Source organism: Cimex lectularius, unplaced genomic scaffold (genome assembly GCF_000648675.2).
Source record: "Cimex lectularius strain Harlan isolate CLEC.00 unplaced genomic scaffold, Clec_2.1 scaffold118, whole genome shotgun sequence".
NCBI lineage: Eukaryota > Metazoa > Arthropoda > Insecta > Hemiptera > Cimicidae > Cimex > Cimex lectularius.
In genome coordinates, this window is record NW_019392720.1 from 1,544,982 (window position 1) to 1,562,192 (window position 17,211).

A 17,211-nucleotide genomic window follows, 5' to 3' on the forward strand; every position below is an offset into this window, starting at 1 on the left:
CAGAAGCTTTGTTACTCCTGGAGTGTTTCCCCCGTGTTACACTGAAAAATTTTGGCGCCAATCTGAAATTTTCATCTTGGAATTTTAACGTTATTCTGGCATAATATTTGCTTAGAGCAATACAGACTTTGTTCCAGGTTAGCGGGAAATCCCATGAGGTTAGCATCCTCTTCATTAGCTAGTTAAACATTGGTATATCGATTCTCGAAAAGTGTCGGGCCTACCCGTGTCGTTTTATTAATTTACAGGCAGCTCCTGAAAGTTGTTTACACATCGATTTCTCACCATCGCGTTCCATAATTCACAGGCTCCTCTCTTCCAGCGGATATTGGACAAAATAAAACCAGGTTCGAACATTCAAGAATTTTATTCTCGACCAAAATTCCGGCCGCTATTAAGTTTTGGCGCAGATCCCACTCCGGTTATGTGGATACTTTCTCTGTTTTAATAAATTGTTGTGAAAATTGTATTTGTAACCGTGGAAGCTTGCCAGGCTTTGCAAAACATCTAAAGCCCATTTCGAGTCGTGCATTTACACCAGGAATAGATCCGTTTTAAGGCCCATAAAATCTATAAAAGTAGATGAAGTATATTCTCGAGAACCAGGCGTGCCATTTTTTCTTTTCACGTTGGCATTTGAATATTTTTCATCAAATAAATCAATCATTCAATTTAATAAAAGTACATTTGGTCGAAACAGCCGTTGTAATTTAATTATTCATTCCTCCCGGAACTTGTGTTCCTTTTGTGGAGATGGGCTTCCTGGATGTCTGGCAGCCGTCCAGCATATTGAAGTGGTTTTCATTTGGGGGAATTTCGCAGGGACGGAGTAAATCTGACTGTGCAGATTGAAACGAACGAGGCAGTGGTCTAAAACAAATTTTTTTTAAAACGTAATGAGACATTTAATTATTGAATGATTTATCTTGGTGAAAAAACCTTTTTATCCCCCTTGAGGGGAAGGTTATAAAAGGTTTTTTTAATATGTAAACTGATGAGGCGCAACATGCCGGAGGTTACGAAAGGTTTACATGGTATGGACATTTCCAAGACGGTGAAAAATATTTCTATTGATTTTTTCTCTCATAAAACATATTGATCTTAAACTGTCCATTATGATTTAAACCTTTTAGAGGTTACATCAGATTATAATTGAAAGCCATTTTCAAGTAGAGTCAAATCCAGGAGGTTGCAAAAATCAACCAAAATCGTTTTATGGATAAAGTTCCTAAATTAGAATAATTTGCATATAACGGTATAATTTGGTGAAGGTTGTCTTTAGTTTATAACCGTTCAACATGCTTTCTAGATCATAGACACATTCTAGCCGCCGGGGTCACTAATAACTTCTTTTAAAGCAATCCTTAAAATCTATCCTTTCTGGTTATAAATTATTAGCCTATCTTTTTCTCATAAAACGTATTGACGTTAAACTCTCCATCATGATAACCTTTCCGAGGTTACATCTGGTTAAAATTTACGCAACCTTCAGTATGTAAAATCTCGGAAGCTCAGTAAATCAAGGAACATTGTGTATGTGGAAACCATTCCTTTCTGGGTAGGTTATAAAATGGTTCCTTAATATGCAACCGGCGGTAGCGTAATCTACCGTACAAAAACGTTTATTGGGCACGGAACACTCCAAGGCGGTGAAAAATATTTGTATTGTGTGTTGTTATATACAATGTTAACTGGCACAATTATTAAAATTAAATTCACTGGTCAGTAAGTGTTAAATTATAACCTTCCCGGTTGTGTGCCGGTGCCGTCTACATCGACATGACATCTAGATTTCACGACACATCTGACCACCGTGTTCACCAACAAGAGTTTTTGAATTATCGTAAAAACACTTTCTGGGGAAGGTTATAATATATAGCCTGCAAGGCGTTTCGCGAAAGAATCAATTTTGACGTCTACTACGGACGTATTTTAATGAGAGAGCTTTCGACCGGCTGATTCAATTAGTAAATTCCACGGTTTGATTGGTTTTTACTCCGCGTTTCAATCATTGCAGGGATGGGAAATCCCTTTTGACCAAAACCCTTTTATTTCCGATGTGTTGTCTAGATGATTTCAATGGCGCAATTTTCTTTGGATTGAATCAATAGTTAATTTTCATCCAACTGATATATAAGCTCGCAATGGGCGGACAATTATCTCAACCGAAACGGATACTCATTTCCTGAAGTGGTGTTTAACAAGAATTAAGAAGCGCAAATTAAATTAATCCTTAACAAATTTAGATCCTCGTGGATTGCATCAGTTGAATACTATTTTGGATAGCATGAAGAGTCCGAGACTAAAGATTCCACAATGGAGATCGAAAATTGGTGTCAAAATAATTCATTGTTACCAATTCACGGACGAAATCGTTACTGGGGCAACACTCCGCCCACCCTAAACTCGCGGGCTTAATAAATTAACCTTTAACAAATTGTGAGTCGATGTTGTTCCGAGGCAAAGTGCCCGAAAGGGTTAAACAGTACGTTCCTTGGGAAGTTGTAGGAGAAGAGCCATGTTGGAGATTGATGATTCCAAGATCGCGATTTTAGATTGGCCAAAACAATTCTGTGTTGCGAATACAAGGGCGGAAAAACTGCTGGGGCAACTGCGCCCTCACAAAACTCATGGGATTTCCCTATAACCTGATCAAAACTGCTGTTGGTGACACTCTGAGGTAATATTGGGCTGTTAATCATAATTCGAAGACTTTTTGTACAATGAGTAGGCGGTTACTGTGGATGTTGTAGTAGGTGGAGAGCCATGTTGGAGGTTGAAGATTCCAAGATGCACGTGCACAGTCTTCAAAAATAATAAGCCCTGCTCATTTGCAATAATACGAAAAAACAATTAATCATCGTACAAATGCAGATTATAATGGATAAAATAATTGTCGATGCCTTGTCGGCTGGAAATATTTCTACTCCTTTTTGTGTAATTTTCATTCGGGTTAAATGGCCCTTTGAACCCCTATTAGTGTGGAGTGTCGGTGGAATTTCAATTAAATGCGAGTCAAAAGCCTTTCCTTACTATTTGCTCTGTCACTTCCTAACAACAAGAGTCGTGTTCGAACTAATCCCAACACAATTCCTTCCGGCATCAGTACAAATACAAAGTTGTTTTTTTCGTATTTTTATTTCAAAAATGACTACGATGGTGGCTAACTGTTCCACAGCCCAAATGATCATAGAAAGCAGATGTGCCATATATAGCAGAAAATTAAACCTTGTTAATGGCAACTAGTGATTAAAAGCCATTGACCCACTTAAGATGCCTAAGCCCAAAGTCATCGCCTACAGGCAACGTCAACACTATCTATTCAGCTTAAATTTAAAGAAATTTGCTGATTATTTATTTGTATAGAATATTAGAAATCGATTTCTTGCATAAAAACTCGGCAATTACAAATAAATCTCGCTCCCTGGCGGTGAAAAGTTAAAGAATTGAATATTTCAAGTGGCAGGTGCGGATTGGCGCCAAAAATATCAGTGTTGCCAATAGACTGACAGAAACACTGCAGTGGCAACCCACCGCCCGCCCTAAACTCGTGGGATTTCCCTCAAGCCTACAGCAAAATTGTAAAGTTGTTCACTGTGGAAACATTGGAGATCTAAATTGAAACCAAGCAATTCAATGTTGCCAATACATGGGCGGAAACACTCAGAATGCAACACTGCGCACGCCATAAATTCGCAGGGTTTCGGTTTCCCTCTAACCATTAACAATAATAAAAAAGAGCTATAAATACACACAAACGCACACATATCAATATAAAATTCGACCATTCCGTTTTCGCCATTGGTCAAGAAGTTTCAGCGCTGGTAAGTTTAATACAGGAAAATAAACACGGACCACGATTTTTTTTTAAATCAAATTCCTTAACGAAACGGTTCTAAGTCAGCTCTAAATTGTCTCCATGAGCAGCTAGGACGTTCCGAGCGTGGGGAGAGAAAAACGCCACCCTGGTTAACGGTGGCGACCTTCTCCGTACTGGCGAATACACATTAACAATAACTGACATACTATATTATTCAGTTCTTACAGACCGATCTGCTGTCTGCCCGCTCTCGGGAGTGTTCGAAAAACTTATTCTTTCGAGGTTGGCCCCCATATTTGAAAGAGAAATATCAGCCAGGCAGTATGGAGCGAGAAAGGGGCTTTCAACTGAAGATGCTGTCCTTAAGTTATTCGAGGTAACTGAAAATAGCGAAAATAAATACGTTATGGGAATATTTTTCGACATCCAAGGCGCCTTCGACTCCGTTGAATGGACAACATTGTTAAACGAGCTCAAAAGAAAGGGCATCCCTCAAAACATCTTCAAATTGATCGTGAGCTATTTTAACGAAAGAATGGCTGAGATAGCAATGAAGCAAACGGTTACGACAGAAAATGTCACAAAAGGGTGCCCTCAAGGATCAGTCCTAGGCCCACTTTTCTGGAATGTTGTCTTCAACGGCCTCCTGGAAAAGTTGGAGGAAATGGGAGCTAAGTTCGTCGCTTTCGTGGATGACCTTGTCACCATCATAGAGGCCGATACGAGGAAAGAGCTAGAAGAAAAATCAAAAGCAATGGTGACGGCAATCAAAACATGGTGTGAAGAGGACAAATTAAAAATTGCTCCTGACAAATGCCAATCGCTAATGCAAATTAAGTACGAGCCCCGTGATTAAGATCGAAGGGAAAAGAATCAAGCTGAGCGAAAAGGTAAAGTACCTAGGCATAGTTTTGGGAGAAAGGCTAAGTCCTACAAACCATGCCATCAAGATTAGAGAAATGACGAGATGCGTCTTCTCGAAACTAAGCTCGATCGCGAAATCAAAATGGGGGCTGAGTCCAAGGGCGCTCTCCATCACTTACAAAAGCGTATACCTGCCCATTGCCACGTACGGAGGAGCAGCTTGGGGAACCAAATTGCAAAGCAGGAGTAGAAGCATCCTCGAGCAGAGTGAAAGAATAGCGCTCCTGAGAACGACTAAAGCTTATAGGACAGCCCCTACTCACGCCCTCCAAGTCCTTGCTTCCGCCGCACCAATAGACATTGTCCTCCATAGTAGAATTGCATTCCGACAGCTAAGAGATGGAAAGGAGCCAACAATGGTAAATTTGGATGCGTCAGGTAGGCTACGAACTGCACCTAGAAAGCAGATCCGGGAGATCCTTACAGTTTGGATAGACAACTTATGGCAGGAAAGATGGGACAGAAGCACCAAGAGAAGGTTAACCCACGAGTTTCTACCCAGTATTGAGGACCGAGCAAGAGCAAAGTGGTTTCAACCAGATTTCTGGATCACACAAATAATGACAGGTCACGGAAATTTGAACGCTTACTTGCACCGATTCCGTAGAGCTAAAGCCCACTGTGTCCCGACTGCGGAGCTGATGACAGTGTCCAACACAGACTATTCAACTGCCCCCTCCTTGAGAGTGTGAGGGAACCACTAAAGCTCCTCTTCCGCCACACTTGGCCACCGACCCTCAACGAACTGGTTAAAGAAAAGAGGACGTTTGACGTCCTTAAGCCTGTTAGCCGAGCTATAGTGGATAAAGTACCTGACTAGTTTTTTCTTTCTTTCTTTTTTCTTCTTTTTCTTCCTATGATAAGTTACTTGTTAGATCTTAGCGTTTCCCTGAACTTTTAATTCCGGGCTGGTTACTCCTTGTACCCATAATTGTTATTTATTAATTAAAATATTGTATTTATTAGAAAGTGTATTCAAAAGGATTAATCAACAAGGGGGAGACCTATAACATTAGATAAATTAATAATAAGAAAATATTTCCCTTCTTCCTTGGGTCTTCCGTTTCAGGGCAAGGTCGAAGGAAGACGTTAAGCACAATAAGATCCCCTAAACTTGCATCCCATTTGAATTAGCTTAGTGGCCGTGGTCCGCCGGTATGGGGTCTCCCTTGGGTACGGCGGGGAGGTGGTTGGGAAATTTAAAAAAAACAACTATATTATTCGGTATATTTCAGATTAAATTCAAAGTTTAACGAGTTTTAGTGGGTGTATTGTTTTCACTTCTAATTATATTTCAGGATGACAAATAAATTATCAACCCCTTAACCTTCGGATATCAATAACAATAGCCTGAATCGGACTAATAGCAAGGGCCCAGCCCACCCCTTTAAACCCTGCAACGAACTACCCCACTGTTTAATCAGACCAATACAGCACAAAAAATTAATAAACCATCAGTTCAGTTTATTTGTGAAAGCTTTATCAAAATTATCCAAAGGGGTTACTAACTTTGAGATAAAGAGAGTGGGAGAGATTGAATGGGATAGATAGTGAGAGAGATGGTCAGTCAATGAGAAATTTTATGAGTTAAAAATTGAGAGTGAATGGGAGAGATGGTGAGTGAGGGAGTGATAGAGAGTAAATGGGAGAGGAGGTGATTGAAAAAGAGATAGAGCAATTTAGAAAGATAGTGAGTGTGTGATAAAAGAGTGAATGGGAGAGCTAGATAGTGAGGGTGAAAGGGAGGAAGAGAGATAGAGNGCGTGCGTGCGTGTGTGTGTGTGTGTGTGTGTGTGTGTGTGAGTGAACGGGTGAGGTAGTGTGGGGGAGAGAGATAGTGAATGAATGGTTTTTAAATTTATTCTCCCTCGGCCAGTTTGGTTTTCGGTGAAAGGAATAGGCAATGTTTGTAATCAGGTGGCGAATTCACGGATGAAAAGTGTCTGAATTCTGAAAACTTTGTAAAGGTCTTTTACATTTCGTTTTAATCGACTTGTCTACAACCGGATAGTGTAAAAAAAGAAACGGAAATATTGCTCAGGCTGTCGAAATTTCATTTTTAGCTTACGTGATGACCCCATGTCCGATCGATTTTGTTTCAGTGGCGAGAAATGCCTTCAATGGCCATCTCGAATAATCCCGACCCTCCTGGACGCCTGGGAAAATTGAATTATCGGAAATATTTAATTTTCCATATTCCTTCCAGGTTTTTGTTCGTATGGAAGGTTTATGTGGATATTTATTGCTTTATTAGTGGCCTATATCGACAACCGAATTGCGTCATAATTATTGTCATTCGCAGTGTTTATATACCTTCCGAATAAAATCGAACCTCGTTATCAGCGCATCAATTTCCAGTTCAATGGCTCAAATGTCGTCTTCTTATCGTAAGAATCGGCCGACCGTGTTTATTAAATGAATTCTCGATTTTTTAACAAAAAACGGTGGTAATTAACCGGCCAGGCCTGTTGTCTACCCGTAGTCTGATCGGTTCTCATCATCAGTGCAACATTTATTGTATGATTTGTGGAAGAGGACAATCCCTGGAGGGGGTGTGTATGGTGGCTCGCCATGTTGGAGATTGGTGATTTCAAGATGGAGATTCCAAGAAAAAGATTGAAAATTTCAAGATGGATATCAGAGAATCCATAGGGAGATTAGTGATTTAAAGGTAGGGATTGGAGATTCAGTATGGAAATCGATGTTTTCAGTATGGAGAATGGAGATACCAAAATAGAGATTGATGATTCGAATATGAAGACTGAAGAGTAGCATTCCAATATGGATATTAGAGATTTCAAGATAGAGATTGGAGATTCCAAGATGGTGATTGATGATTCCAATGGGGAGATTAGAGTTTCCAAGTTGGACGTAGAAGTTTGCAAAATGGAAATCGGAGATTCCATATGGAGATTTTCGAATGGAGGCCGGATTTATGGGCAAATTATTAAGCATTCGGTCAGTCTTTCAGCGTTCGATGATGCCGAATTACTCTGGAACGTAAGCCTGGATTAGTGCGTAACCAGTGAGCGGATTATCGTCCACAATACAGAGCTTTAAAAGCCAACGTAAGCCGCATCTTAGAAAACGTACTCAATATCTCGGACAAGATCCTCACGATTTTTCTGAGGCGAAAAGCAATGTGTATGTCTATTTCTCAAAACGTTTCTAAGATGGAGATCTTACATTCCAAGGTGGAAATCAAAGATTGATGCCAAAATAATTCAGTGTTGCCAATTGTCGGGCTGAATAACTGCAGCGACAACAATATGCGCACGGCATAAACTGACTTGACTTCCTGCTAACCTTCAAGGCAGTTCCTAAAGTTGATGTTGCTATGGGGCCGAATTGGACGAGAAAACGTTAATAACGTGTTTTAATTCACTTTCACGCTTGCAGTCTTTTCACATTACGTCGGACGGTTATGAATCCAAGAGGAGATTTTATATTGGCGCCAAAAAGTTCAGTGTGGACAACACACGGACGGAACCTTCATATTCTAAATATTGTATATAAATCACTACCCGTGGGCTGAACAGGAGGTGTTTTCTTGATGTTGTTCGTTGATGCCCTGCAAGATTTTGCAGAATGTTCTCATTTGTATACGGTATCTCAGGAAATCAGGACTGACAGATCAATACAGGGCGGTAAGGCGGACGAAAATGATTTAAATGTGTCATCACCCCACATCTCCCGCAAATAAATAGATTCTTATCTATGAAAGGAGACCGCGTTGACTGGCTAAGAGGCCTCTGTCTATAGGAAGCCGGGGCGTGACACAGTTCCGGCAATGGAATAATTAATAACAACTAGCGTGAGAGTGTCGCCGGCTGCGTCGGGATGTTTGATGATGGGGCCGGGGGACGAGCCGGCACGTGAAAACACCCGGGCCATCATTTCAAGTGACCCCGTGAATAAACATGGATTTTGAGTGATTAACCCTGACGGAGTTGAGTCTGACATCCCGCCCTCCGAATATGTTTATTATAACAGAATAGTCGTTCCAACCGTTTTATCGCCTGGGCGAGTGTTTATTTACGCCCGACAACCATAACAATAACAGCTTACTTAGTCATTCATTTTTCTTTTAAACAATTCAGTCATTTTAAAAATTGCTAAACTTACAAAGTTATGTGTGTTCAGTTTGAGTGTGTCCGAGAGAAAGAGATACAATGAGATAGGTAGTTGAGAGATAAAAATAGGTAGAGAAAGTGAGAGTCAGTGTGTGTATGTTTGTGAGTGATAGATTTAGAAAAAGAGGTAGTGAATGAGAGTTCCTTCTGCACCTCGACCTAAGTAGGTCTCTTGTACTCCTCCATTTTTTAATAAATTACTGGCCAGCTTCAGGTTGTTAATCCACCTCTAAAAACTTGGCAGAGGCTCCTTTGTGTAGAGACTTGCTTGCGGCTTTTCCTCTCCTAGTTGAAAGGCTGCACCTACAAAAACCTTCACAAAAACATAAAATGTGTTCTGCGGTCTTGTCCTCTTCCTGGCAGTATCTGCTCAGTGTTTCTTCTGTCTGTACTACTATCTGGTGCCTTCTTAGGCGGCAGTGCCCTGTCAGGGGGTTCAACCGGAATCCTGGTTCTATTACGATTGCCCCCAGGGCTACCATACTGTATCGCCCACTGTTTGCCATCATCACCTCGCATGAAACTAATGCCTTTAACGTTGCCTGACAGTCAGAGAAGATGGCTATCTTCCGGGAATGTGTAAGAGGGAAAGAGACATACAGATAGAAAGCGAATGGCAGTGATAATGAGTGCGAGATAAAGAGCGAATGAGAGCGAGAGAGAGAGAGAGAGAGAGAGAGAGAGAGAGAGAGAAAGAGAAAGAGAGAGGGAGGGAGATAATGAGTGAGAGATAGGGAGTAAATGGGAGAGAAAAAGTGTTGGGTGAGAGATAGAGATTGAAGGGGAGAGAGATAGAAAAGGAATGGGAGAAAAAAGTGAGTCAGTGAGAGATAGAGAGTAGAGAGTGAATGGTAGAGATAGCGAACGAGATTTAGAGAACGAATGAGAGAGGTAGAGAGAGACAGAAAGAGAAGGAGAGTGAACAAATGGAAAAGAGATAGTGAGTGAGATAAAGAGTGAATGGGACAGAAAGAGAGTGAGAGAGAGTTGGAGAGTGACGGTTGAGAAAGAGAGAAATGCAGTGAATCGGAGAGAAAGGGAATGGGTGTAGAGAGAGCAAGTGGGAAAGAGATAAAGAAGGGCGAGAGTATGCGAATGAGAGAACGAGAGAGAGGGAATGGGAGATAGAGAGCGAATAGGAAAATTAGTGAGAGAGATAGAGGGCGAATGGGCGAGAGATTGGGAGTGAACCGCAGAGAGAGGGAGTAAGTAAAATATAAAGAGCAAATGGGAGAGGTAGTGAATGAGTAAGATAAAGAGAGTGAATGGGGAGGGGTAATAAATAGAGAGTGAACGGGAGAGATATTGAGTGAGTGGATGATAGAGAACGAATGGAAAAAATGATGCTATAAATACTAATGAGAGCAGAGAGTGAATTGAGATAGTCATAAAAAAAGTGAGGAATTATTTGTGTGAGAGAGGGATCTGAAGTGAAAAAGAGGGAAAAACTTAAAAGAATTGTCGAAAGTTTTTATACAATGCATTGTTAAAAATCAAGTCAAACGAGAACTTTTTTAAAAATTATTATTTTAAACTTAGCAGTTTCACAATGATAACGAACTGTATTTATTTACTTACCCTTCATGAGGGGGCGTTTTAAATCATTTAATGGGCCGAAGTTTACTTCTGGTAAAACTTTGTTCAATATTATTTTTGACCGTTTCTCATCCCCTTCGAGACTCGAAGTTTTTCTTGGTCGTCGGTTCCATGTCAGCATTTAATAACGCTATTAGAAGACTTTTTGCATGACGGAGTACCATATGTTTCTTGAGGTGGTTGTAGTAAGTGAAGAGTTGGAGATAAACAATTCCAAGATGAAGATTTTGAATTGGCGCCAAAAAAAATCAGTGTTGAAAATACACGGGCAGAAACACTTCAAGGGCAACACTGCTTCCACATTAAACTAACAGAATTTCCTTTTGTAACCTGTAACAAGATTTGTTGAGCTGAATCAACATTGGACCAGAAAGAATAAACTGGTTTGAATAGAGATGACCGTATTTGAAGAATTTTTGCGTGACATGGGACGGCAAGTTTCCTGGGGAGATTGTAGTAGGTGAAGAGTTTGAGATTCCAAAACAATCAGTATTGAGGAAATATTTCAGGGACAACACCGCGGCCTTAACTAACCTTAATTAACTCCCGCAGCAATGTTCCGATCCATTTTCTAATCGGAGTTCGTCAACTTGCGTGCTGTCCTGACTGAATATGGCGAGAAGCTGAAACGCTTCTGACATTCCTCATTCCTCTTCGGTCTAAATAAACCCACGATCTGTTTCAAGCCATTCTAACGTTTTTATCTAAATTATATTTTACCTAGACAGCTTGAATTAAACCCTTGTGAAAAGGGTTTTTTTTTTGCCCCCCCCCCCACCGGCATTGAGATCTGTGAAACTACGTGCTGTACAATTGAACCTGTTTAATTCACCTCGCTTACCTCTCTGCAGTTTAATTATTTATTTAAGTTAAAAAGTCTTTTACGTTGAACCGTTTCTAAAACATTTTAAACGTTTTGTTTTGAAGTCCCTTCCTTTGACCAACCTTTGTAAAAAACCCCAGTCCAGATTCTTTGTGAACACTGGAAAGCTGAAATGGTTTATTTTACCAATTTTCTAGATAAAAGAAAGGCGCTTAAATGCCTAGATTTCAATGATTATATCACCAGGATTAGTCAGTAGCACTAATAACCTACTATTAGACTTTCCAACGATTTAAAATTTCCTACGAAAAAACATTTCTTTTAAAAAAATTCCATCTGAATGTGAAACGGTTTGTAACAATAATAATATATCTAACTAGCTCTAAGAGTGATTGTTGTGATTTAACCACCAGAAGTTTTACAATTAAAGCTTTTTATCTTATTTTGATGGTCTAAAAGACTTCATGACAGGCCTTGACATGTATGACTGCATTATTACATAAACTCAGTTTAGTGTAGACCTTAAGGATTATGTGTTGTTCATGTTCTTCGAAAGTATGTATCGGCAGTACCGATTCTACACAGATTATTATACGTTTATTTTCGAGGTTGGTCTGCATAATCGTGTAGCTTTCCAAATTAAAGCTCATTGGAATTAAAATTAATCCTTTATGCAAAAAACAATCAGTCGGTGTGATCGAATGTTCATCGCAACATGGATACAATGATTCTCGTTACAATCAGGGTGTCTAGTGTTTATTTATGTAGTTAAATTCACTAATTTCGTGGTTCGCTTGACCAATTAATATATTATAATTAAGGTTTTTAGTTGAGATAAAAAAGTCAATGGCACGAGCGGGATTCGAACCCACGATCTTCGGCTTGATACGCCGCTGCTCTACCACCGCTCGTGCCATTGACTTTTTTATCTCAACTAAAAACCTTAATTAATTATAATTTAGTAGTTAATTTAACTTACGACATGTGGTTTTGTTAATATTTTCAACTTTTGTTCTCGCTGGAGAGGAATTTAGCGAGTTTGGGGGGAGGCAGTGATTCTACTGTATTGCCAACACTGATTGTTTTAGCGTCAATCTAAAATCTCTTTCTTAAAAAGATCAATTTCCATCTTGGAATCTTCCATTTACTGATTTACATCTAGGAATCCTCAATTTTTGACTCTGCATCTACTTCGACCCCCCTCCCCCAAATCAAACGTGTTTCGTCGTGCAAATGGTCTTTATATTGCACCAACATTGTTTAAAAAACATTATTAACCCTGTCTTCTCCAACAAACTAATTTTATATCTTATAACCTTCCATCACTATTTTGGAATCTTCATTCTCCAGAATCACTGCATTCAGTCCTTCCTTACTGTGTATATATTTTTGATTTGACCGTTTACTACGTTATGGAAATTCAATTTCCCGCCCGTAATAAAATCATCTCTTGGAAGGAAGGCAGTTGTATTTTCACTCAAGACGTATCGAAGAATTTCAACTCTTATAATATTTTAGAGCTACTCACATATTTTCTTTCTTTCAAACTTCTTTCCAAGTTGGTCCGAGGGGTTGAACTGACTGTTTGAAAAGGGGGTATTTCAGAGGCTTTTCGTGATTAAAAAAGTCAAATAAAGCTAAGAATTATGTTAGGGAACCGGTGAATGAATTTCGTCCTTTGATAAGATACGATCGAAGCTGATACCAACTAATGAGATGTAAGCGGCTTAATTATTATTGGCTACCGATCCAACGGTGGGGTTTTATTCATTCTTGAGTTCCAATAGCGTACTACTGTTAAACATTAACCAGTAAAAAATGGTTGAAAGAAAAATTCCCTAAGAACTACAGCCTTGATGCTTATGGTGTTTTTCCGTTTTTTTAGTTGCACATTTGGATGGGTGACATCACTCAACAGTGTTACATGGTCCCTTGAGCAATGTTAGGGTGTTTCCCTAGACGTCTTCAAACAAGTGTGGCACCTGGGTATGCTCTGGGAAGTCAAATTCATTTATTACCTCATCCTAAAACCTTTCCGATAGGCACTTTCAAGTAGAAGTAATATCCTTCTAGTGGGTGTTCCGCCAGGTAGCATCTTTGTCACAGTCTATTCAGTATATACATGCATACGAATAGATTAAACCTTATTTAAACCTCGTTATTAAACAACGTTGGGGAGGTTGTAGTGGGTGAAGAGTTGGAGATGGAAGATTCGAGAGATGGGGATTGGCGCCAAAAGATTCAGTGTTGCCAATAGCCTGGGTAAAACACTTCAAGGGCAACACTGTGCCTACTCTAAACTAACGGGATTTCCTGCAAACATTGGAACCGAAACAAAATTTCTTTAGTTGGTCTCTGAGCCAACATTGGATCAGAAAGGGTTATGCTATGGACTGTTTTCATTGTACTGCATAGTTGGTTTTTTCCTTCTTTGCATGGGAAAAGAGCACGAATCATCCATCACAAAAAAACTAGTTAAGTACTACAGACGGCTCGGATGAAAAATTAATCGCAAAAATTCCTTTGTCGAGGGGAGCAAAGGGGAGTCAACTTATATATTGGTGAATTACCTAGAACGCTGTAGTGATTTATACTTACATGATTTATACTTTTACGAGAGGGCTGGCGTGGTCGGCTTGAATAGATTTTATATGGAACCGGGATTCATAAACTTCAATGGTTTTTTTAACAGTTTTCCCTGTGTCGAAAGGGAAAATTAATTACTCAAAATTTCCATTCATATTTTTGCAGATTTGCTATTTCTGAAACTATTAGGGCTACTGTCGCTTTATATTCATCGATAGAGTATGCCAAGTTTAAGAAGAAAATCCAAAGTTGTCTCGATGATGCGGCATGACAACGCTACCAATTTATTTAAAAGTTTGACACAGGTCGAATCAGCAGAAATGTGTCGCAATCTCTTCGCCCGATTATATCCTTGGCGTCAAGCCATCTGAATGTGGTCTTTTCCCGGTCAATGGCACATTTTTTTCCCCCTAAGGACGCCACCTTGAAAACAGCGAGGATGTGGAATGTAGATGCGCGGAGGTTTTCTTTTTGTCAGCAAATCGAAAATCGACACCAAAATCGACACAATGGTAAAAACTGGAGTGACTAGCCTAATGGGGAGGTTGAACGCAAATCAATGCCTAATTCAACCCCACACTTCAATGCTGTACAATGTAACACAGAATGTTTATTGCTCCAATCTCCACCTTGTAATCTACAAACCAACAAGGGTCTTCACCTACTCAACTTCCAGAGGAAACGTCTCCCGACATGCAAAAACCTTTAAATACCGTCAATATTACTTAAAAGATGTTATTAACTTTTCTCGCTCAATGTTGCATCAGAGCAACATAAACTTAGAAATTTTGTTCAAGGCTAGCGGGAAATCTGATTTTACATTGGACGCAGAGTTAAACAACTTTATTTAAAACTATGTACTAACCTCTACGGATTCGCGCCATATTCAGCCTGGCCATATGCACGTTGATGAACTGCCGCAAAAATTTGGATCGGTACATCACAGCGCGAAATCTCGTGAGTTAAGGCCCCAGTGTCGCCCCTGCAGTGTTTCCGCCTTCGTGTAGGCAACACTGATTGTTTTGGCGCCAATCTCCATCTTGGTATATTCAATGTCAAACACTTCACCTACTAAACTCCCGGGCCTACCTCCGTCATGCAAAAATTTTTCAAATAGCGACAACTTTATTTAAAACAGTTTAATGACCCTTTCTGGTCCAACGTTGACTCACAGACAACTCAAGAAATTTTGTTACAGATTGACAGAAAAACAGAATTGTCCATGAAGTGTTTCTGCTCGTGATTAACACTGATTAACAATCTAAAGTCTCCATCTTGGAATCTCCAACCTCCAACATCACATTTAAGGTACTACTACGTCCCCAGAAAACGACCAATCTCCATCATGCAAAACCTCTTCAACTACCGTCACCATTATTTAATACACATAAACCCTTTCAGGCCCTTGACTCAGAAACTCTTACAATTTTTAAAAAGCTACGGGGAAATCCCCTGAAATTACGCCGGCTTTGTGTTGCCACTGGAGTACTTTTGACGTGTATTGGCAACACTGAATTTTTTGGCGCCAATTTTCATCTTTGGAATATTAAATTTCTACCATAACTCCTCACCTCCAGGGGCGTAGGTTCTTTAATAATTGCAGTGTTTTTTAAACAGGCAAATGATTTCTTATTTTTCATCTTTTAAATATTTGTATATTTATTCAATACAATGTGTTTCCTTGTCCGTCACGACCACTTGGATTCTCCGGAAAATTTGGATCAGTATGAAGCTGCAGGATCGTCACCACACAACGATAGCTTTCCTACACATATATTTGTATATATTTCATTTTTTGTTAAAAACAGAGCCTAGGGTCATTTCTTTAAATTATTCCAATGATGGCATCCCAGCTTTAGCGTAAATATGAAATAACAAAACACACGCCTATTGAAAAAATTCGTTTTCCTTCTGGAGACTTTTTTATTTGAAAGGCCGAACCGATATTAACGATTGAGATGCCTTTTCAGGGAGCATTTTAGATCGAGGCAAGGAAGAGATACGCCCAATAAGAAGGATCGCACGCGATAAGTTGGGCGGGGGGACCAAATATTCCCTTCAGCTGAATTATTCGATCGTCAAAATCAGTTGTGAGGACCCAGTTCGGGAGGGGGGCTTAGGCGTATATCGTTTTGAGTGAAAGACTTAACAATATTATTTCCTAAAGAATTTATTACACATTTTTGTGATTTGATGAGCAAGGTTGTTAGCTGTAAGTAGTAGACTGTCACAGGGTTTCTTTACAAAGTCGGGTAAATTCTTCCAATATTGTTCGACTCATTTGTCGATTGGTTTGTATTGTTTTAAAATTGTACCGTTGATGGCGTCTAGATGGACGCTGTGATATTTCGGAACGGCCGGTCGTTCGGATCGGAAATTCTGACTCCGGACAAACGATCCTTCTAAAAATACAACACCGGTATGCGAAAAATAAACGGAGACATTAATTTGGACAACGCAGTTTTAAATTTAATAGATAGATACGAGGGAACGAATATGTTGGCACGGCTGTTTCTGATTAGATTCCAAGTTTGTTATATTGCCCACACCTAAAACCACATAGGGTGAGACTAGAAAGTTGACACCCTGTACATAATGCATAATACATTTTTCCGTCTTCCATCTTTAGGACTTGTTCTCTAAATCATTCACCGGGATAAAAGAAGTTGCTTCTGCGCCAAATTTAAGAGATCGTCTAAACGTCTAAAGAAACCGCAACCTACTTGTTAAAACTTCACAGACCTAAAACCAATCAAAATATCTGAAAAATCTCTCGCAGGACTAGGTCAAAATCTTTGAAGTACGCAAATTGTATTTTATTATTATAAAATTTGTGTCCACATTTTCTGGTATTTTTACTTTTTTCCTCATCATTTTAGAAATTTGTCTCTGTATCTAATCTAATTCAAGTTGTAACCGTCAAGAAAAACAGACCTCGTATTCAATATGTACAAGATTATTTAGAATGTTAAAAAATTTAATATTTTTCTGCGTGAAAACTGTGCAATTATAAAAGAAAGTTAAAAAAGAAAGCAGATTTTAGATTGCCGCCGAAAAATTCAGTGCTGCCAATAGACACAGTCGGAAACAAGCATGAACAACACTGTACGCCCCAAACTGACGTAAGTTCCAGCTGACTTTGAACAATATAGCTAAATTTGGTCTGAAAGGGTAAATAACGCATTTTCACTATTGTTGAACCTTTTTGACATCCTGTTTCATGCTGGGAAACAGTACGTTTCCCGGGGACGTTGTAGTAGGTGAAGTTGGATTTCCAAGGTATGTAGGTAAAGATTTCATGGTGGATATTGAAAATTTCAAAAACGTGA